The sequence below is a fragment of the Lissotriton helveticus genome, chromosome 1_1 (genome assembly GCF_964261635.1).
Source record: "Lissotriton helveticus chromosome 1_1, aLisHel1.1, whole genome shotgun sequence".
Lineage (NCBI taxonomy): Eukaryota > Metazoa > Chordata > Amphibia > Caudata > Salamandridae > Lissotriton > Lissotriton helveticus.
The window spans coordinates 7,732,022-7,758,718 of NC_136057.1; the positions used below are offsets into that span (position 1 = coordinate 7,732,022).

At 45.4% G+C, this 26,697-nt stretch overlaps 2 protein-coding genes across 2 annotated transcripts in view; both read left to right on the plus strand.

Annotated features, from left to right (window-relative positions):
* The window catches only part of LOC144809589 (uncharacterized), a 205,140-nt gene that overhangs the window by 134,133 nt on the left and 44,310 nt on the right, over positions 1 to 26,697 (plus strand). The window lies entirely within an intron of this gene.
* Positions 1 to 26,697, plus strand: part of LOC144809431 (uncharacterized) — a 255,275-nt gene that overhangs the window by 25,776 nt on the left and 202,802 nt on the right. The window contains 1 exon segment of the mRNA XM_078673717.1: positions 7,988 to 8,040. The gene's annotated coding sequence lies outside the window, so the exon portion shown is untranslated.

Sequence of the window (26,697 nt, forward strand, 5' to 3'; positions counted from 1 at the left end):
GTTTGAGATTCCTGGGAAAAGGGGGTTTATGACCTGGGGGCCTGTATATTAGCAAACCAGCAAACCATAAATGAGCGGGTGGCGGAGGTGATGAGTTTAAAGTGAAGGGCTTCACAAGTTTGTAGATTGAAGCCGGATTCTGTCAGACATTTAAAGTGGGATTTAAAAACCATGGCCAGGCCTCCGCCCGTACGTTCCACCCTATCCACTCTCTGGATGGAGTAGTTAATCTGGATTGCGTCTACTAGATCGGGTCCTAAAGCGTTATTGGCCCAGGTTTCGGTGATAAGGACCAGGTCCGGTTTAAAGTCCGCTAAAAAGAGAGCAAACTCCAGCTTGTGTTTAATGAGGGATCAAGCATTTAGAAGAAAACCATTATTTATTATTTATTTTATTTCGAGTTTTATGTAGCGCGCAGTTACCCTAGAGCATCCCAGCGCTTATTCCAGATCAACACAGAGGGGGCAGTTGAGCGTGCTCAAAGGCATTAGTTAGGGAAGAGATATGTTTTGAGTAATTTGCGAAACCTAAGAAGACAGGTCTCTAAACGCAACTCCAGGGGAAGTGAGTTCCAGAGAATCGCTATATTTACGGAAAATCTTCTCCCCCCCCCGTTTGGGCTTTTTTGACTTTAGGGGTTCTAAGCAGATGTTTCTGGTCTGAACGTAAGGCTCTGTTTGCTTTATAGGGTACGACCAAATTCTTCAGGATGGGAGGTCCCTTGTCCTGAAGAATTTTGTGCGCAATGCAGAGGGACTTAAATTTAACCCTTTCGCGCACTGGAAGCCAATGCAGCGCCTTCAGCGCCGGTTTAGCTGACCGCCTCATTGGGATGTTCTTTAGAAGTCGTGCGGCAGCATTCTGAATTTGCTGGAGTTTATTCAGCGTTGCTTCAGGCGCACCTAGAAAAATAGCATTGCTATAATCTAGCCTTGAAACGATCAGCCCCTGAATGAGCAGCTTTCTCGATTGCGGTGGAAGGAGGGGCAAGACTTTCCGAACCGAACGGAGGAGACCGAAACAAACAACCGCCGTTTTTTTTGCCTGGGTCCTGAAAGATAGATCTTGCTCCAGCCAGACCCCCAGACTCTTAATCTCCTCCTTCGGGTTCGGGGGTTCGCCCAAACAGCTGGGCCAGCAAGTCGGAGAAAGTGAGGCTCCTTTATACCCTAAGAGCATTATTTCGGTCTTTGAGCCATTAAGCTTCAAAGCCGATTGACACATCCAGGTATGAACTTTAGACAAGCAGGAGTGCAGCGTGTCCTGATTTTTTGCAAGCTGGGAAAGGCCAACCACCAGCTGAGTGTCATCAGCGTAGCTCACGATTTTGATGCCAAATGGGGCAACCACATCCTCCAAGGGGGCCATATACACATTAAACAATGTGGGGCTTAGGGCTGAGGCTTGTGGCACACCACTGTGAAGGGGGATTGCTGCTGATCGTGCGCAGCCCTCCCATACTTGGTAAGTCCGGTCAGTGAGGAATGACTTGAGCCATTTCAGGGCCGTTCCTGTTACCCCGACCTCTGACAACCGTTGTATCAACACTTGATGGTTAACAGTGTCGAAAGCCGCACTAAGATCCAGGAGGATCACTGCCACTGATCCTCCCGAATCTAAAATGCTTCTGGCTTCCTCGAGAACTGCCAAAAGAGCAGTGTCAGTGCCCTGACCAGGCCGAAAGCCTGTTTGCGAATTTCTCAATAAACCATTTGACTCAAAGTGTGAAAGATGTGAATTCACCAACCTTTCCGCGATTTTGCTGAGTCCCGGCAACAGAGAAATAGGCCTGTAATTCGCTAGATCCAATGGATCTAGTTGAGGCTTTTTCAGGAGGGCTTTTACGACAGCTCCCTTCCAGCTCGGTGGCACCAGCCCGCAGACGAAGGATGCGTTGATTAAATCGGTGACAGGGTTAGCAATGATGGTTCCTACCTGCTTCAGGATCCTCATAGGGACCGGATCGCTGGGAGAGCCACTTTTAATAGTGGCCAACACTTTAAGGACCTCTTCAACTGTTATTGGTCCGAAGGATTCCAGGTGTGAGGGGGTTCCAATTGGCTCACTACTAGCCTCTGTTATCTGGTCACTATGGGGCAAGGCACTTAAAATATTCTCTATTTTCGTATGAAAGTAGTTTGCCTGGACGTTACATTTCTTTTCTGGATTATCATGGGCCGAGGGGGGCTCGGGAACTCTCAGTAGTTCCTTAACCACTAGGAAAGTTTCTCTCGCGTAATTCGAGGAATTTTTTATTCTTTCCTCGCAGAATTGTGCTTTAGTACACCAGAGAGCCCTTTTATATGCCCTTATCGCAGAGCGATATTCAGTTCTATTAGACTCACCCCAATCTTTCCTCCAGATGCGCTCCCGCTTCTTGCAGCCCTTCCTCAGGATTCTCAACTCAGGCGTAAACCAAGAAGCAGAGCCTGTTCTCTTCTGCCTTTTTGCGACTGATCTTTTAGGAAGAATAGAATCAATTGTGCTGGACAGCCAGTAGCCAAGATTTGCATCTGCCAGTACCGGATCGGGGACTAGTGCGGGGCGCGCTGCTTTGAGTTTAGTGACCCAGTTCTCAACCGACAGGCTGGACCAAGATCTTTCCAAAGTGCAGACAATAGGAGGAAGAACTACAATTGTAGCCTCCATTTGCCAAGTAAAAGGAACCAGAAAATGGTTTGACCACGGGAGAGGGAAGGAAGGCATAGCCTTACAGTGAGGTACATTGGAAAAAATTGGGTGAAGCAAGTGTCCCTTAATGTGTGTTGCTCCAGAATTGATCAGGCTTACCTCATAGGCCTTGAGATCACATTGTAGGTCTGTCGCTAACGCGTCCGCCGGGTCGTTGAAGTGGAGGTTAAAATCTCCCAGCATCATAAAATTGGTCGCAGTGGAAGCCAGAACCGAAACGGTTTCCATTAAAGAGCTGGCGAAATTTCCAATGCAGCCTGGTGGACGATACACCAGTAAACCTGATACGGAGATCGTGGGTGAGATCTGCAAAGAGAACTGACAGTGGCTCACAGCCCGACACCCCACTATTCTGTGCCCTACATACAAATGAATCCCTATATAATATGGCAATGCCACCTCCTCGCTTCACTGGCCTGTTCTGAGAGTATATTGAAAAGCCAGAGGGAAGGGTTCGCACAATGTCCACTCCTGAGCTCGAGGTGAGCCACGTTTCCGTTAGAAACAGGATATCTAAATTATGATCCTGTATAAGAAAATTGATCTCTAAAGAGTGCCTCGGGTGAGATCTACAATTCAACAAGGCCAACTGTAGGGAACTCTTTCCTATGAGAGGCTGGGGCGAGCAACGAACCTTACAGTGAGTAAAAGATTTTACTCCCCTATATATATAGTTACATATCGTCTTCTTGGCGGGACGTAGTGCTAGTAGGTCCTTGCAAGTGTAACTGATCTTGGGCCCTACCTCATTGGACCTGGATCCTGGCCCTGAGCCCGTCTGGGCCCGGACGGGCACAGATGGGCTGGACTCTGGCGCGACTCCGGCGCCATTCCGGCGCTCCCGCTGCGCGTTTCCATTACTGGTTTATATAGCGGTTACTGAGTCTGCGGGGACACTGAAGCGCTACCCAAAATGGCGCCTGTGGAGTGTCCCAGCCTCCCCAAGATGGCTGCGAAAACGGTGAAATCGGCGGAATGCTGTAACTAAGGACCCGCTCAAACAGCGGTGTACATAATAATAATAATAATAATAATACACATTTGTAAAGCGCACAACCACCCATAAGGGTCTCTAGGCGCTGGGGGCCGTCGGGAAGATTAAGCAAGCTATTGCCCAGAGTCACATGGTGCTGGGCTAACCTGCCGCCGGTGCCGGGGATCGAACCCTGATCCCCAGATTCCGGAGTCAGTCGCCCTAGCCGCGGCGCCACACAATTATAGTGCAGGTAAGCGCTAAAATTTAAAAGCAAGGGCTAAGAAATGAGGCAGTAAAATAATGAAGAGACAAAACAGGAATATTTAAAAATAAAGCGCTCGCTTCCAGAACTGTCGCGCTGTGCGCACGAAAAGCTACCAAGTGCTAATGGTGATCAACAAGCACAAAATGTTATCTAGAGGCCGACTCACCTCCCGACGTCCGCCTTATGTAGCGGTTACTGAGTCTGCCTGGGACACTGAAGCGCTACCCAAAATGGCGCTAGGTGAGTTTTGGCGTAGAGGCACCCAGTAACCACAAGAGGCACATATACATAGATGCTGCTCGTATGGATTCTCAAAGGGAAAGGTAATACAGGAGAGGGACTTCCTGCTCTCTCAAATCCTAAGCAGGTTTTCTCTAGAGTACCCAAGTTTAGTTACCTGTTCTCTATTAGAAAAGCCAGGGTTCAGGGGGCAGTCCGGAAACTGATGGGCACAGACTGGCTTGCCCTTGGCGCGCCTTCGTCGCGCCAGCGGTGCCCCCGCTGCACGTCCACGTACACGTGGCTTATATAGGTGTGTCTAGTGAAAACAACAGACTGCTAAATGCAGGCTCCCCCTCCCTGAGACCGGAAGTTGCTCAGGAACCTGCTTCCCTCCGCAACAATCGAGCAGAACTGCTTGTAGCGGACCAGGTAAGCAGGAAACCCAGGGAGAGAAGCACAGGTGAGTATGTCAAACCCAAAAAAGTGAAATAAGCAGTTTAAAATGAAGTTTGGATAATTTCACTTATTAAAATGTAACACACATTAAAAATAGCAATCAGCAGTAAAGCTAATAGAGCAGCGATTCCAGAGGCAAATAAAGGCAGAGTTAAAGTGCGGAATAATAGTCAAGTGTACCGGGTGGCACTCTCTGAGTGAAAGAAAGCACGAGTGTCTGAACGAAAGGTTCTAGGTCTGTCACAACGGTTCCTGGGGGAACAAGGTTGTCCTGTTTAGTCGTTGCCAGAACTGTTGGCTCCCTGTCGGGGCTAACAGTGGCACTGTGAGTTAGATGGTCCAAAGGACAACATACCTGGCGCGGGTAAAACAGCAGTACCCTCGCACACAACAATCACGGTGTTTCAACAGTGGTTACGTAATTAACAACATTCTATGCATAGAGCCAACATTAAGACAATTGCAGTCCTGTTCAGTTTCTTAGGAAATGGATATAGGTTTATTGGTTCCACAACCAGCCGTGATTGTTGTGTGCGAGGGTACTGCTGTTTTACATTGTCTCGTTGGTTTGGTGACTGACCTACTTTGGAACGGTTCAGGGGTCTTATCCGCTCGCTCTTCCGCACCACACCTTAACCCCTTCCGCGCTGATGACAAAGCTAGCTCGTCACGGGCGTTACCTGCGCTACGCGGATGACGAGCTGGCTTTGTCACAAACCGCGCGTTTTTCAAAATCAGCGCACAGCGGAAAAACCCGCTAGCGGTTAACGTAGCTTTTTGTACACTTCAACGATCACACTAGGTAGTGCGCCCAACCTTTTCTGAAATACTAAAAACCCCACTTGTTGTATTGTACCTGGCGCGGGTGCCTGGAATCAGCCTGGCACCATCCTAAGTGTATGACGTCCACAACTGCACAGTTTCTACTGATTAGTGGAAAGTACACGACAGGTCAGGATCAATGCAATGAAGTATCGATTCGTCCTTTTCACTTCTATCTACGAGAAGGACAGAGACGACCTTCCCAATTTAGTAAATTTACATGGTAAATTTGAGTTTCTTTTCTTTCTTTATTGATTTGTACCCTATAAGTGACAGGACTTACTTGCTCGACTATGGGATAGGGGTCCTGCTATTGACCCAGGAGCTTATGTTCTGAGGGTGGTAACATCAAAAGCACTAAGTCTCCCGCGGCAAAGACCCTCCTTTTCACTTTTTTCATATTGAGTTTTCTGTGCTTGTTGCGCTTGCTCCGGGCTTGTTTTCACAAGCTCCCTGATGTGATTTAAGTGAGTTTTTAAGTTTGCTGCATATTCTAGTAGATGTCTGGTATTGTTTGTTTCTTGTTCCCATTCTTCCTGAGCCATGCCTAAGAGAGTGCAGGGTTTTCTGCCAAATAACAGCTCAAAAGGCGAAAACCCAGTACTGTTCTGGACATGACATTGTATAGCGAATAGTGGCAAAGGTAACATTTGTTCCCATTTCCAGGCCTCCAGATCTAATATTTTCTTCAGGGTAATCTGTAGAGTGGCATTATATCTTTCCACAAGGCCATCCGTTTGGGGTTATATGCTACAATATGTATCTGCTTGATCCCTAATTGATGACACATTTGCTCCATGAGTTTAGAAGTGAAAGCAGTACCCTGCTTTGTCAATATTTCCTTTGGAAAACCTACCTTTGAGTAATGGTCAATCTTGGCTCTGGTAACTTGGGTTGTATTGGGCTGCTGGAGGGCAACTGCCTCAGAGTATCGGGTAGTCAACCATTACCAGGACATAACGGCCTCCACTACGAGAGGGGAGTAGTGTCCCAATTATATCCATCCCTACCATAGAGAATGGTTCCTCAATCACAGGTTCTCATAGGTGTATCCCGGCTATTCTTATCATTGAACGGACATTCACAACAGAATTTTTGCACTTGGCTATGAATGACTGGGCAATAAAATCTCTCTGATACGGCCTGTTCTGTTTTTTCAGGACCAAAATGTCCACCCAACAGCTGGCTATGAGCCAAACACAGAATGTCCCTATTCAGTTTTGGTGACTTGATTTCAAACTTTCAGCCCCTTTTTATGTTTACAGAGGGGCGCAGTTTCAAGGGGGGATGTTTACACCCCCCTAATGAATGTATTTTATGATAAATAGTTGGGTACAGGGGCTTTCAGTAGGATATAGTGAGGTATCTACCAGATTTGACCTCCTTTTATTTATTTTTATTTATTTTGAAGCTTATATAGCACAGGAATCACCCCCTCTGGGGTATCTCTGCGCTGCAAACATGCAGTGATAGGGCTACAGAAAATCCAGAGTTCAGTTTTCAGGAGTTTCCTGAAGCGTAAGTGATCACCACAGCTGCGTAAACTGTGGGGTAATGAGTTCCACAGCCATGGGGCCTATAAGAGGAGGCTTTGCCTCCTGCATGCGATTTCTTCACTTGGGGAATAGTAAGAAGATTTTGTACCCGAGTGTAATACTCTGCTGGGCTGGTAAGGAATACGTTTCAGAACTAAATACCTAGGTCTTTTGCCACTTAAGGCTTTGTGGACAGTACAGCTCAGAGATTTGCATGCATACACTGACAAAACCGCACGCACTCTTAGCTTGCTCTCATCTTGGTTTTACAAGACCTAAAAAATGTTGATTGTTTTACAAAATATTGTTTTTCTCTCACTTAGTGCTGCTACCAATCCGCATTCCTCTCCCTTTCCACTGCCCCTTATGCCCTCTCATGCTTGTTGAAGAATATATTTTAACACTAGCAGCCCGCCCCAGCGTTGCCTGGGGCAGAAGGGGGCTGGGGCAGCATTTCCGGATTGCAGCAGCGTTGCCCGGGTCAGAAGGGGGCTGGGGGCAACATTTCAGGCTTGGGTGCACTCCCCCCTTGCCCCCCCGGCCCCCGCCCGCCCCGACATTGTCCAGACCGCCTCCGCCTCCCTCCTCCCGCCTCGCCTTTGCCTTTGCCTTACCTGAGCCGCCGCTCTTCCCCGCGATCCGGACTTCACTGCCACTCCTCGCTCCTCGCCACCGGTCCTCCCGGCCTGTCGTCATCACGCACGTTGCGGACATCGCTAGGTCGTGACCGGCGCTACTTTTAGGGTAATACTTTGTTTTTAAAGTTTAATTTTTTAATTTATGTTTTATTTTATTTTATGCAGCTTATGTCCATCTACACACCCTGAGGATTACAACAATGTATTGTGTGTGTGGATTGGCGCTGTGGTTCCCGAGTTTACCTTGCCAAAAGGTTTCTGTTCTCTCTTTATAATAGTAGTATAGATATACCAGTGTGATTGTCGGGAAATCTGAAGCTCACTTTCCCCCAATCTTAAAGACCAAGCTATGTGTACAATCCCCTTTCTCTTTTTGTTTCAGGATTCGCCGGCGTTCCCGAGGTGGCAAGGAGGAATCCAAGATCCTGTCCTCAGGTAAGTGGGCATATCAAGGAGGGGACTCCTCACAATACACCAATGTTTTGTTGTAAATAAACATTCCTCGTGCCTTCATCAAGGTTTTTTCACAAAACCATCATGTTGCAAGCTTCTTAAGCATTTGTAGGTCTCCTATAGACTGCTGTTAGCTTTCTGTTTGTGGATGACCCTTGTGGACCATACCTAAGACTTACACTAGGCTCAGAGCCTGCCCATCGGCATGCTTTGTCACTCTAATGTACTTGATTCTTATTTGAAGGCTTGTCTTTCTCTTCTTGCGTTTATCCTTCTCAAAGAGCATTGCTTCTTTACCAACCTTTTGATTGGCTGACTTCTGTCTTTGTGCTGCTCACATTTATGGAACTACGTTTTCTTTTTCATTAAGCGCTCCATGAGAGGGCATGTCTTTTGGGCTCTCGTGCGTTCTGCATACCTCCTTCAAATACTCCCATCACCCATTGCTTCCCGTCCACGCACCCCCAATTGTCCCTTTGTTGCTCCTGCACCCCATACATGCCTTGAAATAAAATGTATGTTTTAACTTTACTTCTTTTTGGAGGGTCCGGCAGGTCCCAATAGCTCAAAGGCCACACAGCGTTGCAAAGTGGCTTGAGCACTCTGTTGCTCCCTTGACCCCACTCGCTCCCTGTTATTTTCTCTCCACTTGCCCCCACCCTCTGTCACACATTCCTCCGTTGATTCCCGATAACTCAGTCATTTAAGTATATTTTTTAATCCTAAATTTGCTTTCATGCAAATAAAGTTTCCTTTGTTTACCTATCCAAGTAGTGTCTGTCATCTAGGATCAGTAAATAAAAAAAGGCACCCGCGTCACGTTGTACATGCACTCATGAGTGGTGACACATGTCCGGGCATATATCATCTCGCAAGCGCACCTACAGAATGACGCAGAAAAAGCAGTGCTCATGGGTTGTGTAGTAAAACAGCATCCTGCAGGAATAGTGGTAGGCGAGGAATCTTGTTGGTACACTGAGCCACCAAACACCGGGCAGAACCGTATTATGTCACAACACAAATCTATGTTACTAACACATTTTTCCAAAATGGGTAATGGAGAATACTTACCAAAACCCTAAATAAGCATATTTACATGTTTTTTGTCAAAGCAATTTCATCTTGAATGTCTTTGATAAGTGCTCTAAGTTTTGCAAACCATAGGTGAATTTGTTGTGTAAAGAAACATTTTGGGTGTTTCAATAGATCTGGTTTAATCGTTAGTTAACGTGAGTTTCATAAACGTGGCTATCCCTTATTTGAAAGATAACAATAATGAGATTTGTATTCAGTGATGGCGAAGTATCTATATATTTTTTTCTTGTTTGATGAGAAGCTTTTCCTCCAGTCTCTCTCAAGTTTTTTACAGTTTTGTTTCAGGCCCTATAGTATAGCTGAATACCAAGGTTTGTGAGTGATTCCTTTGTTGGTTTTGATACTTTTTACGGGAAAAAGAACATCTAACGATGTTTGGAGCCATTTGTTAAAATTGTCATTGGCCATAACCGCATCTAAGGAAGGAGCCGGTTTGGTTTCTTCTAATACTGTGGTGCATTGTTCAATTGAAAGTTTGGACCAAGGGCGTATTTTTGAAAACGTGGGGATCTTACATGGAGCTATATGGGGTGGTGACCAGAAGAGAGGTATGTTGACATGTTCTCCTAATCTGAGCTGCTAGGCAGCGCAATTCTTCTGAGCCGTACTGCCTCCGGTGGCCAGTATGAGGAGCAGGGGTGTTGGCCCCTGGACCCCGTCGGGCTTCGGCGTGCCAGAGGCGCGCCCGCTGCTCGCGTCCGCTGCGCGGCCGGGACCCCATCTGCTTTTCATAAGTCTCCAGCAGGAAGTGGGGTAGTTGGGGGAGGAGTCACGTCCCTCCGTGCACAGACTGCGTGGTGCACATTGCCAGAGGACTCTCTTGTGCACATGGAGGATAACTGGCAATGAAGGGGACCGTGAGCCCTTTCTGAATAGTGGCTGACCAAGGCTAGGGACCTGCTGAAGTGTGGCACCCTGAAGTGTGCTCTCCAAGGGTCCGTCCGCGGGCCTCCTGTTCTCCCAGAGACCTCCGGTATATCAAAGATCTCCCACGAAGGACCTACACCATCTACCTGTTTCAGCTGAAGAGCGGTACCCTCTCAAGTGCCCACATCGGCTACTGAATCCAATTGGGTAGCTCGGTGTAGGGTGGAATTAAGACTTGTGTTTGGAGACCGGATTGTCTACTGCAGAGCCCCAGAAATCTTGCTTCCATCTAAGGCGAGTGTGGGCCCTGTACTACGGGGACCCTTACATTCATAAGTGTCTCGTTGGTGGTGAGCGGATTTACTGGTTGCAGGACTCCACATGGCCTGTTTCATCAATTGTGCTGCATCCCTCTTGTGCAACATGCCGACTGCATGTTCATTGTGTGTGGTATCCGATTCACAGGATGCGAACCTTGAGGTGGGGGTGTACCCGTAATAGTGACTCATTCTACCTCATGTGCAGGGCTCGAAAAATCCAAAAAATGGTACTAGTCCTGCAGGACTAGTACCTTAAAAAATGTCCTCGACCTAACTGCAACCTGCTTGACCTCCGTCTCTGAAAGCAGAGCAAATGTGACAAGATAACAAGATTTAAAGGCATCTTTATTGCATTAACTTTGTGAGCAATAAAAATGCCTTTAAATCTTGTTATCTTGTCACATTTGCTCCGTTTTCACAGACAGAGGACAAAAGTTGGTTTGTTTTCCTACTCGCCAGAAAGGGCGAGTAGGACCTAAAAACAGCTCGACCTTGTTAAATTTAGCTCGACTATGCGAGCGGTGGAGTGGAATTTTCAAGCCCTGATGTGGCTCTCCTGAACTTGCATCTGTGTGTATGACCGAACTGTTCTGGTGCAACCTGTATCATTGTGACCAGATGTTGTCTCCTTTCCAGGAAAGTACAGAATTGCAACTCTGCGCTATGTGTGTGAGCGGAATTGCCTAGTGCAACCCATCTCAACCCATCTCAACGTGCACTGGTGATTGTGCCTCATTTCCAGGGAGGTATGGGATATGCAACTCTTTGTGTTGAAAATCTGAAGTGTCTGGTGTCAATCAATCAATCAATCATAGCATTTGTATAGCGCACTACTCACCCGGAGGGTCTCAAGGCGCTTGGGGAAGGGGGGGTCCGCTACTGCTCGAACAGCCAGGTCTTGAGCTGCTTCCTGAAGGCGAGGTGGTCTTGGGTCAGGCGGAGGTGGGTCGGGAGGGAGTTCCAAGTCTTGGCGGCCAGGTGGGAGAAGGATCTTCCTCCTGTTGTAGCTCTTCGGATGCGGGGGACGGCGGCGAGGGCGTGGCTGGTCGATCGAAGGTGGCATGTGGGAGCGTAGAAGTTGAGGCGGCTGTTGAGGTAACTCGGGCCTTGGTTGTGCAGGGCTTTGTGTGCGTGGGTGAGGAGGCGGAAGGTGATTCTCTTGTTGACCGGGAGCCAGTGCAGGTCTCTCAGGTGTCTGGAGATGTGGCTTCGTCTGGGGATGTCGAGGATGAGTCTTGCTGAGGCGTTCTGGATTCGCTGGAGTCTCTTCTGGAGCTTGGCGGTGGTTCCGGCGTAGAGGGCGTTGCCGTAGTCCAGACGGCTGGTGACGAGGGCCTGGGTGACCGTCTTCCTGGTCTCGGTGGGGATCCACCGGAAGATCTTACGTAGCATGCGCAGGATGTTGAAACAAGACGAGGAGACGGCGTTGACTTGTCTGGTCATGGAGAGGGAGGAGTCGAGGATGAAGCCCAGGCTGCGTGCGTGGTCTGTTGGTTTGGGTGCGGAGCCCAGGGCGGGTGGCCACCAGGAGTCGTCCCAGGCGGAGGGCGAAGAGCCCAGGATGAGAACTTCCGTCTTGTCTGAGTTCAGTTTCAGGCGGCTAGTCATCATCCATTCGGCTACGTGTTTCATCCCTTCGTGTAGGTCGGCTCTGGCGGTGGCGGGGTCGTTGGTCAGGGAGAGGATCAGCTGTGTGTCGTCGGCGTAGGAGATGATGTTGAGGTTGTGTTGGCGTGCGATGGCCGCAAGGGGGCTCATGTAGACATTGAAGAGGGTGGGGCTGAGCGAGGAGCCTTGAGGAACGCCGCAGATGACTTCGGTGGCCTCTGACCTGAACGGGGGTAGGTGTGACTCATACCAACACACACCAGAAGCTGTGTTCGGATTGCCGGGGCATGACCCTGATCATTGTGTACCGATCGGGGCGCCTCCTCCTACTGAGAGGAGGTGTTACTCTTCATTCATCGGTTGTTCCCTTTTCACCCTGATTACTGCAGACCAAATGCCCTCTCCACACCCACCCCTCCCAAAGACATCTTGGCGCCAGGTAGTAGTGAGAGAGATTGACTGGGTTGAATGAACGATTACGAGATACGGAAGCCGGTCAAGAGACTGCGTGATTCTTTTCTGTTTTGAGACCTGTGGGTGAACGTCCCGAGTGATTGCTAAGCTCCCCCTTGTTTACGTCTAACTCCGAATTAAAACTGCAAAGATTTTCCACCTGTTTCCCAAGGACCCAGACTAAGTGTAACTTTGGCCATGTGCGGCCCAGTGTCATGGAGGCGGGGTTGATTATCTTCCATCCGGGGGTATAGGGCAATCGGGGTGAACTAGAGGGTAGAGGGAGGCTGGGGCCATGAAGTCTGGAGGGTGTTATCCATTGACTTGCTGGGTGCCATGGGCACCGCATTAGGGTGCAGTGTGCGAATGTTTGCAAGAGTGTTGCGTGCCGACTGGCTGGTAACTGTCGCACCTTGTAGGGGCGCAGAGTGAGCGAGTGTGAGTGATGTGTTGATTTCATGCTAACAGCACAATACATTTGACTGTCGCAGGGATTCTGCGGAATCGCAGAACTATTCTCGGGATCATAGACCCTTACTAGACAGGGACTGAGTCATCCTGCCACCTGAGTACCCATGAGCCCGAGACCGACTAGCTATAGTGTCTCACTTGCCCTCCTACTCACTCACAGAGGAACAAGTGAATAGACACCGCAGAACATAACACTCACGACTGTCTCAGGAATCTCGGTTACAGGACGCACCCTTTCGCTCTAACACTCGTACTAATCCACAATATCTGACAGATACACAAGAAAAGTTTAAAAAAAAGTATTTTAACTATCAGGCTCTAGCATGCAGTATACGTGCCACAATGAGTAAGAAAATGCCTAACACAAATACGGTCTGCATAAGTAAGTAGTCCATAAAACAGAACAGGGGCTGTCATTATGCAAAACAGGGTAGCCTAATCCCCTCCCCTTCTACAGAAGCAAAATGATTATATATCAGAAGATCTCTGGGTGTTTGCTGCAGACCTCGTATTTTGTCCAGGTGCTGAGGCCTGACCAGAACAAAATAACAAGGGTCATTGTTGTTTGACCTTTTCTACGGTGTGAAGACTAAATCCCAGGAAAGAACAGAATGCAAAAACAGCATATTCTGTGTGAAAGTACAATGTGGCACAAAGCAAAATATGTTTGTATAGTATTGTGTGCAAAGCAGAGAGTCTGCAATGTGCTCATGCTAATATAGGGAAAACGAGAATGGGCCTGCACATCCCCATGGTCAGGCGGATAGCACAAAAATGACAACAGAAATCAGGTGATAAGCAGAACCAAAGGGTTCACAACAGTTTGTAGCTAGTGTATCCAGGTCAAATCGGATAAAAAAGTTGAAATAGAGGAGGTAAGAGAACATTTGGTAAACAATTAGTGCAATTTCAGTGTATCGCCGGGACCCAAAGTGTAGAATGCCAGGTGAAAAGACAAGACCATGAAAGGACAGCCTGTCGCGATTTTGATGAAACAGATCCAGAAGACACTGCACATTTGCACAGGGATCACTGGCCACAACACAGGATACTACACCAATGGCATTCCCAAGGTACAGTCCTGGTTATGGGCCACTAAGGAACCCATAAACAGTTTGAAATCCAGGGCAGAAGTCCAGGCCCATTGAAAGGGACACCATATGCAATGGAACACAGTTTGCACAAAGGTGAAGTAAGCTTAGCGGAAGTGTAGTCAAAATTCAGCACCCAAAGCATTAAAGGGCACCACGCCAAAAAGTTATAGCATGCGCTCACAGTACAGTTGCAGCGATTCATGTCCTGGAAGGACCACAAATGGAGCAGCTGTTGTAGTAGATAGCAGGAACAGAATGATGAGGCCGTAAATTAAGACGAGTATCAGCGGGAACCCACCAAATGCGCTGACAAAAATAGAATGTATAAAAGCTGAGATTACTCCAAAAATAGTTTGAAATTATGTAACAAGGCTGGAGCCCACACGTTTAAAAAAGTGTGCCAGGCATGTTGTATCAGACGCATTAAATATTTGAGGTATCAATTCTCTGAAATGCAGTGGGAGATTCATGTTTCAAGGACTGTATTTCACTGGACGTTCTCGCCACCTGTAATTCTGAGGCCTCACGGGCCGAAGTGAAAGCCACTTGTTGAAACAATAATTTTTTGAGCCTGCTCAGTTTATTGAAATCTGTTTTCAAAGTTCGAATAGAAGGCCATAACCAGCTATCTACACTCCCATGTGGAGGGGAAAACAGGATGTTATTGCAACAAGTAACTAACTGGGAAACAGACACCACATACAGGATTCCCGCACGCAGACCGCAACAGTCCTTTTGAAAGCATTGGGAACAATTGCGGGAACAGGAGTTCCTTTTAAATAACGAGTCAGATTGGGGGCAGAAACATTACAAGCACTGTGAACTTTTACTTGTTGATGCACAAGGGAATGACCGGCAGTGAAGTCGCACCCTTCCCCTTCTCTATCAGCTCATTGACAATGATGGGTAAAGGTCAGGGACCATAATTCATGTATGTAGCTGCTCTCAAGGGGTTCATATCTACCTATTGTGAATTGAAACATCGAGATGGGCAATGAGATAACCCTGTGTATTACCCATACAGCAGAATGAGTTTCCGCTACAGTAAAGGGAAGTTGTTCAAGTTTCCCTATATGTAGCATGGTGTAACTAGCATCCTTCATAGCTATTGACTGTTGTTTGTGCGTCAAATTAAATGGTAAGACTAATGCGCTACAATTTAAATAATGCCAAGGAAATGGCCCATTCTTAAGTATTTGCAGTGTCCAACCAAATTGCATAACTGATCTGAGTTGATTTTGACTATGATACAAGGTAGATACATCATTCTGTACAATATCAATTACAGATGATACAATGTTATCTAAAGTATAAATATGAAATGACAATGTATTAATGCTGTTGTCAACAACAGCAAGCACCTTATATAAATTATTTTGATCAATTTGGCATAAACGTACTGAAGCTTCCAGTTGTGACAATTTCCAAAGTTCATTATAGGCAGCATAAATAAATAGTTTCAAACGTGGGATTTTGGACCCAAACAGAAATTAGATAAGTTTATGTCTTCAGATAGGAGAGAAACATGTTGTTTCACTGCAGACATTGTGGAATGTTCTAACCATTGTTGACATAATTTACCCACAGAATAAGTAGTAATAGTGTTAGATTGCGGTGTTTGTGGATAACCTGGATCTATTTAATTTGAACCCAGAAGTAGTATTCATGGAATGAGAATGACAGACATTCGTGTTTGATGGCCATAGTGACCGTCCAGTTGGGGCTATCATCAACGAATTGAACGTACCATTTTGTATCATACTATTTAGTTGGTCTTCCTTATAATTTGTATATGATTGGCAATTATCAAACATGGCCAAGGATGGAACAGTGGTAGTATTCAGTTCTTTAATTTTAGCCAACCCTAGACAAGTAGTTTGTTGGACCGTGTCATTGACAAGGATAATTTGCGTAGATGTCATATAAGCATGGAATATTGATTCTGTACCTTGGACTTGCCAGGATTCAATGCCCCATCCTGATTTCAAGTCAATATTGTCCTCCCAGTAGTCATATCCCTTCAGGACTAAATCATCAATAAACGTGGATGCATACATTAACTTGGTCTGAGTAAGCATATATTTGTTCGATAGTGTGCTTAAAATAGTATGATGCCGGGTCTGATATGTTATAACTGGAAAAATAAGTATACTTCATCTTTTGTGTATTGAAACTACCCTGAGATGGTGTTGGGCAATGCTCCCATTGAGTATAATTAAATTGGGGACGCTGTCCATTAGCTCTATGCAAAAAATGATGTCCATAATGTTAATAACAGAGCAAATCGGCATAGTTTGCATAATTTAGATATAACTCCTCAGTGTCAATGACAGTGTAATATTGTAATTCAGAACATATAGAATTTACAGCATCAACATCCCAATCATCCGATTGCAACCGGGGCACTATCACATCACCCATGAAAACACGTAATACATATGGTATGTGTAGGGTCTCCGTAGGACGGAATACATCGAATGGCACTTTATCCAATACAATTCCATCAGTTACAGGGACCTCTGAAATGTTAACACAGGACTGGTCTCTTTTTCATTTTATGCGAGGAGGAATGTGGGGCCAAAACCCAGTCGACAAGTTCTGCAGCAGAACGTTCTGGTATGGTAGTGCCATTGATCAAAAGAAAAAAACTGTCACACATCCAATCCACATGAACAAAAATACCATGTTAAACACAATCCAGATATTAATCCAAGGTGGAACCAGATACATGCGTTTTAACCAAGAGATGAAAGCACATATCCACGCTGGCGGTGAAGTTAAAACAGAAGATAATTAAGAACCATCTGAAGAGAAGTTAGCTTGATCGATATAGTAACCAGAAGAACTCAGCTGGAATAATGAAATCTGGGATTCTGGAGGTAGACCTGAGGCTTGCACTCCCAAAGAGGTCTCGAGGGTTGGATCAGAGTAAACGATTTCCAAATTTGAATGTGAAGACGGTAAAACAGGTACTAGGTCAATTGAAGACTCAACATCCCCCTCTGGCAGCCGGCGAGAATCAATAGGAATGGAGCTCACAGGTTGTTGAGGAATATCCCATCCAAGGACACCCCGAGGCATAATATTGAATATTGGCCAAATGGTGTAACTTGACATGTTCAATTGAGACAAAACAATTTTCTTTGTATCCAGGAAGCCGCGGTGAAATCACAGATCGGGTCCCCTGAAGACCAAGTACTGAAACAGGAGCACTCTAGGAGGGACAAAATTCTTTCTTGATCGCCACCTTTTCAAAAACCAGATCTCCAACGTCAGGAAGCCAGCCAGAAACAGGAATCAGAGCCGCTGCAACAGAAGGCTGAGTGGAAGGCAAATTGTTTTTTACCAGAGCATCACAAAACTTTTGTACATCCTGTAAGACAGCACAGTGGTTTTCTACTACAAAGGTTGCGGCAGCCGCCACAACGTCTAGACCATAAAGGTCTGAAACAAACATCTTGATGCCAAAGAGCAATTCATATGGGGTTCGCTCACCCAGAGATCCTCGAAGGAGGTTATTGAGAGTACGTTGAACCCCTTAAAGGTGAGTTAACCAGCCACCGCCTGTACCTAATACCCTTGCTTTTAAATATTGTTTTTAAGTCACAGTTAATCGGGCCAATATGGAGAGGAGAAATGCACCTGCACCCCCGCTGATGTCATAGAATCGCGGTTCGCCTTTGAGGTGAAAGCCGGACCCTGGTCTGAATGGAAAGTGCCACAGGCTTATGTCCCGAAAAAAACATATAAATCTTTTATAACAGTGCAACTGTCAGCCGAGCGCTGTGGCCCGACCCAGAGGAACCTTGTGAAAGAATCCACCGCAACCAAAATATATTTGAAAGCATTGTCAGAAGGACAGCAAAAACAGAACTTGCTGTTAACCCCGAGAAACACTGAACAACTGGACAGCCAGCCTGCTGAACTTACTAATAAACTGGAAAATTGGGCACCTCTAGATATAACATCTTTTAAACGGCCTCTTGACAGTTTAAAAACTGGCTCTCCTAGAGATCCTCTCCCTGTAACCGTGTTACAGAAATTAGAGGTGTTGTCTCTGAAATGAATTATGGAGTTACTTAATGCTTCCTTGAATTATGTAAAAAGGATTGCTATATATTTAGGGAGACCTGAGTTGTTTAGTTTTCCAGAAAAAATGGTTAAGGCAGACATATTTTGTGCTAAAAACATGTATGTCCAAATATCCCAAAGTGATAGAGAGCGGAGAGAACTAAATAAGCCTCTTGTGCGCGCACACCAGTTGATATGCACAACATTAATGATTGAGCTGTATTTGACAATAGTGTCAAATCAGCAGCATCGTTTTCTCCTGGTTCGATTTAGATTAAATCAATTGCACCTGCTCTTTGCTGAACCCAAGGGATGGAAAAAGTTGGAGGACTTAAATGTATGCACTTGTGACAATTTTTCCACTCACGACACCTTGCACTTTGTTTTATTTTGTGAACACTTTTACATATTCTAAATGGATTTATAATTCCTATTTTAAAAGGTAAAGGTTTTATCCAGGCAAGACCGGCCTTCATTTATCTCCAAATGTTAAATAACGCGAGAGAAAGTTTTAGTATTGCTAGCTTTTTAATTGCTGCAGTTAGAATAAAGAGGAAAGTAGGATACGATCATAATTTGTGTCCGCTGTTAGAAACTTGATGAGATTTCTTTTTAACATGTACATTGATGAATTAGATTGTATTTTACAACACTTTTTGGATATTTTTATTGTACATTTTTAGTATGCTTTTATGGTTTTAATTAACCGAATAAAGTGAATTTGACTGACTGACTGACTGACTAATGCTTCCATCACAGCAAATACTAGCTACTTGTGACGTCGTCTCCCTCTATACCTGCATCCCTCAACAGGAAGCCCTGACGGTGATTGCCCGTTGTCTCCAGACACGTCCAGCACCTGTTCAAGTACCATCTGAGTTTATTGTAGCCTTACTGAAAATCGCAATGACCCGCAATTTTTTTCTGTTTGATACCAACTTCTACCTACAAACCTCTGGAGTGGCGATGGGTGCTCCATTTGCTCCTGACGTAGCCATTCTTTATATGGCAGCATTTGAAGAGGATACGGTTCTCAGTCAACTCAACCCATTCAGAGACCAAGTTGGCCTCTGGATGAGGTATATCGATGATATCCTCTTGATTTGGAATGGTAGCCAAGACCAACTGAACAATTTCTTCACTTGGCTGAACGAACAATCCCAACACGTCAAATTCACAATCTCATCAGATAGTAACTCTATTGACTTTTTGGATGTCACCATCTACCATGAGTCTGGAAGACTCTTCACCAAACTATTTCTCAAACCAGCTGAGAGAAATTCCCTATTGGCTTATAATAGCCATCATCCACGTGCCCTCCGTGACAACCTGCCCTTTGGGCAATTCCTTAGGATACGTCGCAATTGTTCCACCAAAGATGATTACTTCTCTGAATCTCAGGACCTATCCAATCGCTTGCTGAGCCGTGGCTACCCCAGACGTTTGATCAAAAAGGCCCGCAAACGGGCTTGGTTCTATCCCCGAGAGGAACTACTAGTGCCCAAAAACAGAACGGATCAGCAGGAGAGTCGCATTGTTTGTGTCACGACGTTCAACACCAAAAGCAACAGCATAAAAAAAATCATCAATAAACACTGGCATTTGGTCTCTGATGACATTAAACAACCTTTGACACCGCTTCATGCATTCAAGAAAGCCAAGTGCATTAGGGACCATGTTGTGAATTCTTTCCTATCTCCCGAATGCCAGCCCACGATTAACACCCTATGGAACCTACCACCGGTAATTGGTCATTCCAAATGTGGCCATTGCAAGGCCTGTGACTCGACAATACAGACGAAGGATTTTGCATACCTCCATCTAACTGTTAAACTGAAATGCTTCAGTAACTGCAACTCTAGCAACGTCATCTATGCTATTTTATGCCCATGCCAGAAGATCTACATTGGGCAGACCCAGCAAAAAATCAAAGCACGCATACTGCAACACATGAGCCGCATTCGTTGTGAGGTTGAAGGTGCACCACTTGCGGAACATTTCAAATTGAACAATCACTCACCAGAAAGCTTACGATGGTTGGTCATTGAAAGAGTAACACTGGGACCACGTGGTGGCAACATTTCTGACATTCTCAACATACGAGAACTGAAATGGATGTACTTTTTCAATTCCGTTGAAACTGGCCTTAATGAATCTGATAGTTCATTCTCCCAATTGGCCATACTACCTTAATCCAACTTGGGATGATCCTTCCTCACAAGCCATTCTTATTGCTCCACTCTTCACTTTGTTCATATTGTGGCCATCCCATCGACATACATTACTGATTACATGCAAAATTTGTTATTCAACTATATGCAGAGCCTTTACCCTCATGTCTGAGAGGTACGCTCCAATAACTATAGTAATTACAATCAGGATGAGTCACGCAAGGCGGCACAAATATTCGTATGCAGGCTTCTCCACATAGCATCCGCTGTTGAGCCTTCACCCGCATGTTGTTAATGTATAAGCTTTAATTACATGTATATTATTGTTCTTCTCCATTCACCAATGCGTTGTCATATTGTATTCCATCTTCACGTGATTATAATTTATTTTGATTATTTGGTGATCATTATCCTTTGTAGCATACAATTACTCTCCCTCCTGTCACAACGATCATGCCTGACTAGCTAGTCTTTTTACTAGCTCCATTTTCACCCGTGGCCACCACGTGACCCGTCACCATGACTCCCATAGCAAACGAGGAAGCGCGGCATTCACACCGCAACTCGCGCACGGAGCCATTCAAAGCATCTCTATCGAGTAAGTAATTGTGCACCCGAGAGCCACTTCCCGCTCTCAATCGAGATTATTATAACTTACTATCCCCTATTCTTTCACCCCATCAGACTCATCTCGTAATCTCATGAAGTCTGAAAATAACGACCTTTGAAATTACCGATCTCGGACAATTTACATGCCGCCAGAAATCGGTAAGCTGCCCCGTTGCCCTTCTCTGAACGCTGATCTTGGCTATGTATAATTGGGTTTTCGACATTACAATACCACTCGCTCCTTTTCCAGATGCGGCATTTTCCTACTTGATTTTAACCATCTGATTATCCACCTGTGATACCAGCAGCACGCGGACATGTGGTAAGCTTATCACGGACTGTCTAGAGTTGCTAACAATAGTCAATCTCCCTTTGACCATTTAAATAGTATTTTTTTTTTTTTGTAATTTATTTTTGTAATTTTTAGTAATTGTTTTATCTTCCCAACCCGACAGCATTAGAGTTCGTAGCCACCGACACGCACTATGTGGGTTGTAGACGGGCTTATATTGCCAGCCAAAGCCATTACACCTTTGGCCACATGGTAATTTCCTAATTCTCATTCCCTACGTTAGTAGCTGTACCCACTGGTACACGCTACCGCCCTGATTAGTCACTCCTTGTTTTCATTTCGGACGGCCTTATACATATGGCCTTATACCAAGTCTGAACGTTGAATACCAACCCTCCCTCCTATTCCCATTTAGGTACCGCTGTCTGTGAGTGCATGTGTAGCGGAGCGCACTGGCCTCTTTTCCCCAGGTTTACTTATTAATCCTCTTTCAATTGCTTGGGCATTAAGTACGTTACGTCCAATATTGGACTCTTAACAGGTTGCCATGTTCAACCAATGACATTACGATTCATATCGAATTTGGCTGTCTCTACCTTTGTGTCAATTTAGAGGTTGATTTTTACCCTCTAATTCGGAATTTATTATACCCCCATTAGGTCCTTTGCCCCCACTCTTCCACCATGGTCCTGATGAAGACCCCACAGCAAGGTTAAACGATCCTGCAACTACAAGAGGGTCGAAACGTCGACTGTTCGTTTTTATTGTGGCAACCTCACACCAACATTTGTATATATGCTGTACTTGGTGTTGTATGCCTTTTTTGAATAATTTACTATGTGATATGCAAGTTGTTGCTACCCCATTGGTGGCATGAATAAATGCCTAAACAACTGATTTTACTGTCACATAATCCCTCCACTTCACGATCTCCTCACTATCACGTTCCTTCTCCTTCCTTGGGGCACTGTATGACGCATAATACAGTTTATTGCTTTCTATATGATGTATAATATACTCTATCCCACTGTGAATTAAACCGTGTGGACCCAAATATTTGTTGTTGATTAATTCTGTTTTAATTGTGAAAGTAGTTCCCTTGATACACTGGGACCCCTTCCTTTCAGCATCTATTCAACCCAGGTCCCAGTGACTACACATGGGTATACCCCCTTGTTCATAAACTACTTCGAGCAGACGCTGGTCTGCGAGGTTTCCTGTTTCCCCTCCATTGTTCTTGATTCTACATTCTAGCATCACAATATGGTAGAAAGAGAGCTCTTGTCCTACTCAGAGGACTACATTGACAAATTGCTTGAAAACCCTGACAACATTTTCTTTCAATCTGATGTTCCAACAATTGACTTTTCACTAAAAGACAAAATTTCACGTCTTGAACGCCTGGAGAAAAAACTGGTGCGTACCCGCTGGCACGGTCACTTGCTCACTAAGTACCTGAAAGAGAACATTATTCCGGTTGGACTACAAATTAAGATAGAACCGGCTATCTTTATCGAAGTCCCGAAATTCAGAGAAGGCTTCAGTCACATATCAAACAATTGCTCTCGCCACTGGATGGTGTTGGGCGTTGAAACGGCTAAAGACCAGGTAGTACAACTCACCGCTGAAATCGCTGCATTGAAAGCCGAAATATCTGCTGACTCCAACTTTGCAAACGCAAAGGATACCCTAACGAATCTACAAGCTACACTCAAGGACTTTGATTTAACCACCCAAAACCGTAAACTTGAGAAATTGGCACGTGATATTCGTCTTTACGATAAAAAAAAGACATATCCATACCTACAAGACGATTATTACCGACAAGACACACAAGGCCGGTTCACCACCAGAGGCCGTGGGAACTTTAGAGGTAGACGGAATTACCCTACCTTTTCGGATTCGTCCTATAGCTCCGAAGGAGAGCCGGACTCAGCAGGCCCAAGCCATCAATACCCGTATTTTGACTACAATTATCCACCCCAGCTATTTCCTCCTTTTTTAGGACAAGGCCGTGGATCTTGGCGACCCCCACGAGGAAGAGGCAATTCATGGCCCCGTGGGCAGAATCAACGTGGTCCTCAGCAGAACCAAACCAACTGGAATGGAGGCCGAGGTCAACCGTCCAAACAAGTTCAATTCCAACCAGAACCGCATGGCGAGAGGGTGACTCGCAACAAAACCTACCGTTGGTAGATCCATCGGGACTGGCCGAAACCCTGAATCCCATTGTCAACATCTCAAAGCAACCACTCAGTAATACCGAAATCCAAGTACTCAGCAAGGGACTATCATACGTCCCCACATACAATCCTGATCATTTCCTGGTAAGAACTGAACTAATCAAATTCTTTCGGAAAATCCGATTAAAGTACTTTTTCCGCAACTCCGACACACAGTCGAAAACATCTGTAACAGGCCTACGACCACCATCTACATTTGTTCCTTATGCCAGCACTATGTCTAATCAGATTCTAGCATATGAAACTGTGGTCTGGCGTGATGTACAACGGGCTCTACAGGACAAAACCTTTGTTCGATACAACATCAGTAAATCCCAGAAAACAGCATTACAAACACTGGCTAATAATACCCAAGTCGTGATCAAGCCGGCCGACAAAGGCGGTGCTATAGTGATACAGGATCAATCTGCATATAAATCTGAGATTCTACGCCAACTACAGGACGCCAACTGCTATCAAATATTGAGATCGGACCCCACCAGATCTATTGCAACTGAGATCCTTGACATTACACAAGAAGGATTGGATTTAGGCTTCCTGTCTGAGAATGAATTCCATTTCCTCAACAACAAACACCCACGTCTGGCAACTATCTACACCTTACCCAAACTTCACAAAAGCATGTCAAACCCACCCGGCCGGCCCATTGTCTCTGGCTGTGGATCCATTTTGGAACCGTTAGGAAAGTACATTGACTTTTTCATTAAACCACTAGGAGAGGCCACTCCATCTTACCTCAGAGATACCATGCACACCATCAATATAACTGAAAGCATACCATACGATCCATCACAGCAAATACTAGCTACTTGTGACGTCGTCTCCCTCTATACCTGCATCCCTCAACAGGAAGCCCTGCCGGTGATTGCCCGTTGTCTCCAGACACGTCCAGCACCTGTTCAAGTACCATCTGAGTTTATTGTAGCCTTACTGAAAATCGCAATGACCCGCAATTTTTTTCTGTTTGATACCAACTTCTACCTACAAACCTCTGGAGTGGCGATGGGTGCTCCATTTGCTCCTGACGTAGCCATTCTTTATATGGCAGCATTTGAAGAGGATACGGTTCTCAGTCAACTCAACCCATTCAGAGACCAAGTTGGCCTCTGGATGAGGTATATCGATGATATCCTCTTGATTTGGAATGGTAGCCAAGACCAACTGAACAATTTCTTCACTTGGCTGAACGAACAATCCCAACACGTCAAATTCACAATCTCATCAGATAGTAACTCTATTGACTTTTTGGATGTCACCATCTACCATGAGTCTGGAAGACTCTTCACCAAACTATTTCGCAAACCAGCTGAGAGAAATTCCCTATTGGCTTATAATAGCCATCATCCACGTGCCCTCCGTGACAACCTGCCCTTTGGGCAATTCCTTAGGATACGTCGCAATTGTTCCACCAAAGATGATTACTTCTCTGAATCTCAGGACCTATCCAATCGCTTGCTGAGCCGTGGCTACCCCAGACGTTTGATCAAAAAGGCCCGCAAACGGGCTTGGTTCTATCCCCGAGAGGAACTACTAGTGCCCAAAAACAGAACGGATCAGCAGGAGAGTCGCATTGTTTGTGTCACGACGTTCAACACCAAAAGCAACAGCATCAAAAAAATCATCAATAAACACTGGCATTTGGTCTCTGATGACATTAAACAACCTTTGACACCGCTTCATGCATTCAAGAAAGCCAAGTGCATTAGGGACCATGTTGTGAATTCTTTCCTATCTCCCGAATGCCAGCCCACGATTAACACCCTATGGAACCTACCACCGGTAATTGGTCATTCCAAATGTGGCCATTGCAAGGCCTGTGACTCGACAATACAGACGAAGGATTTTGCATACCTCCATCTAACTGTTAAACTGAAATGCTTCAGTAACTGCAACTCTAGCAACGTCATCTATGCTATTTTATGCCCATGCCAGAAGATCTACATTGGGCAGACCCAGCAAAAAATCAAAGCACGCATACTGCAACACATGAGCCGCATTCGTTGTGAGGTTGAAGGTGCACCACTTGCGGAACATTTCAAATTGAACAATCACTCACCAGAAAGCTTACGATGGTTGGTCATTGAAAGAGTAACACTGGGACCACGTGGTGGCAACATTTCTGACATTCTCAACATACGAGAACTGAAATGGATGTACTTTTTCAATTCCGTTGAAACTGGCCTTAATGAATCTGATAGTTCATTCTCCCAATTGGCCATACTACCTTAATCCAACTTGGGATGATCCTTCCTCACAAGCCATTCTTATTGCTCCACTCTTCACTTTGTTCATATTGTGGCCATCCCATCGACATACATTACTGATTACATGCAAAATTTGTTATTCAACTATATGCAGAGCCTTTACCCTCATGTCTGAGAGGTACGCTCCAATAACTATAGTAATTACAATCAGGATGAGTCACGCAAGGCGGCACAAATATTCGTATGCAGGCTTCTCCACATAGCATCCGCTGTTGAGCCTTCACCCGCATGTTGTTAATGTATAAGCTTTAATTACATGTATATTATTGTTCTTCTCCATTCACCAATGCGTTGTCATATTGTATTCCATCTTCACGTGATTATAATGTATTTTGATTATTTGGTGATCATTATCCTTTGTAGCATACAATTACTCTCCCTCCTGTCACAACGATCATGCCTGACTAGCTAGTCTTTTTACTAGCTCCATTTTCACCCGTGGCCACCACGTGACCCGTCACCATGACTCCCATAGCAAACGAGGGAGCGCGGCATTCACACCGCAACTCGCGCACGGAGCCATTCAAAGCATCTCTATCGAGTAAGTAATTGTGCACCCGAGAGCCACTTCCCGCTCTCAATCGAGATTATTATAACTTACTATCCCCTATTCTTTCACCCCATCAGACTCATCTCGTAATCTCATGAAGTCTGAAAATAACGACCTTTGAAATTACCGATCTCGGACAATTTACATGCCGCCAGAAATCAGTAAGCTGCCCCGTTGCCCTTCTCTGAACGCTGATCTTGGCTATGTATAATTGGGTTTTCGACATTACAATACCACTCGCTCCTTTTCCAGATGCGGCATTTTCCTACTTGATTTTAACCATCTGATTATCCACCTGTGATACCAGCAGCACGCGGACATGTGGTAAGCTTATCACGGACTGTCTAGAGTTGCTAACAATAGTCAATCTCCCTTTGACCATTTAAATAGTATTTTTTTTTTTTTGTAATTTATTTTTGTAATTTTTAGTAATTGTTTTATCTTCCCAACCCGACAGCATTAGAGTTCGTAGCCACCGACACGCACTATGTGGGTTGTAGACGGGCTTATATTGCCAGCCAAAGCCATTAC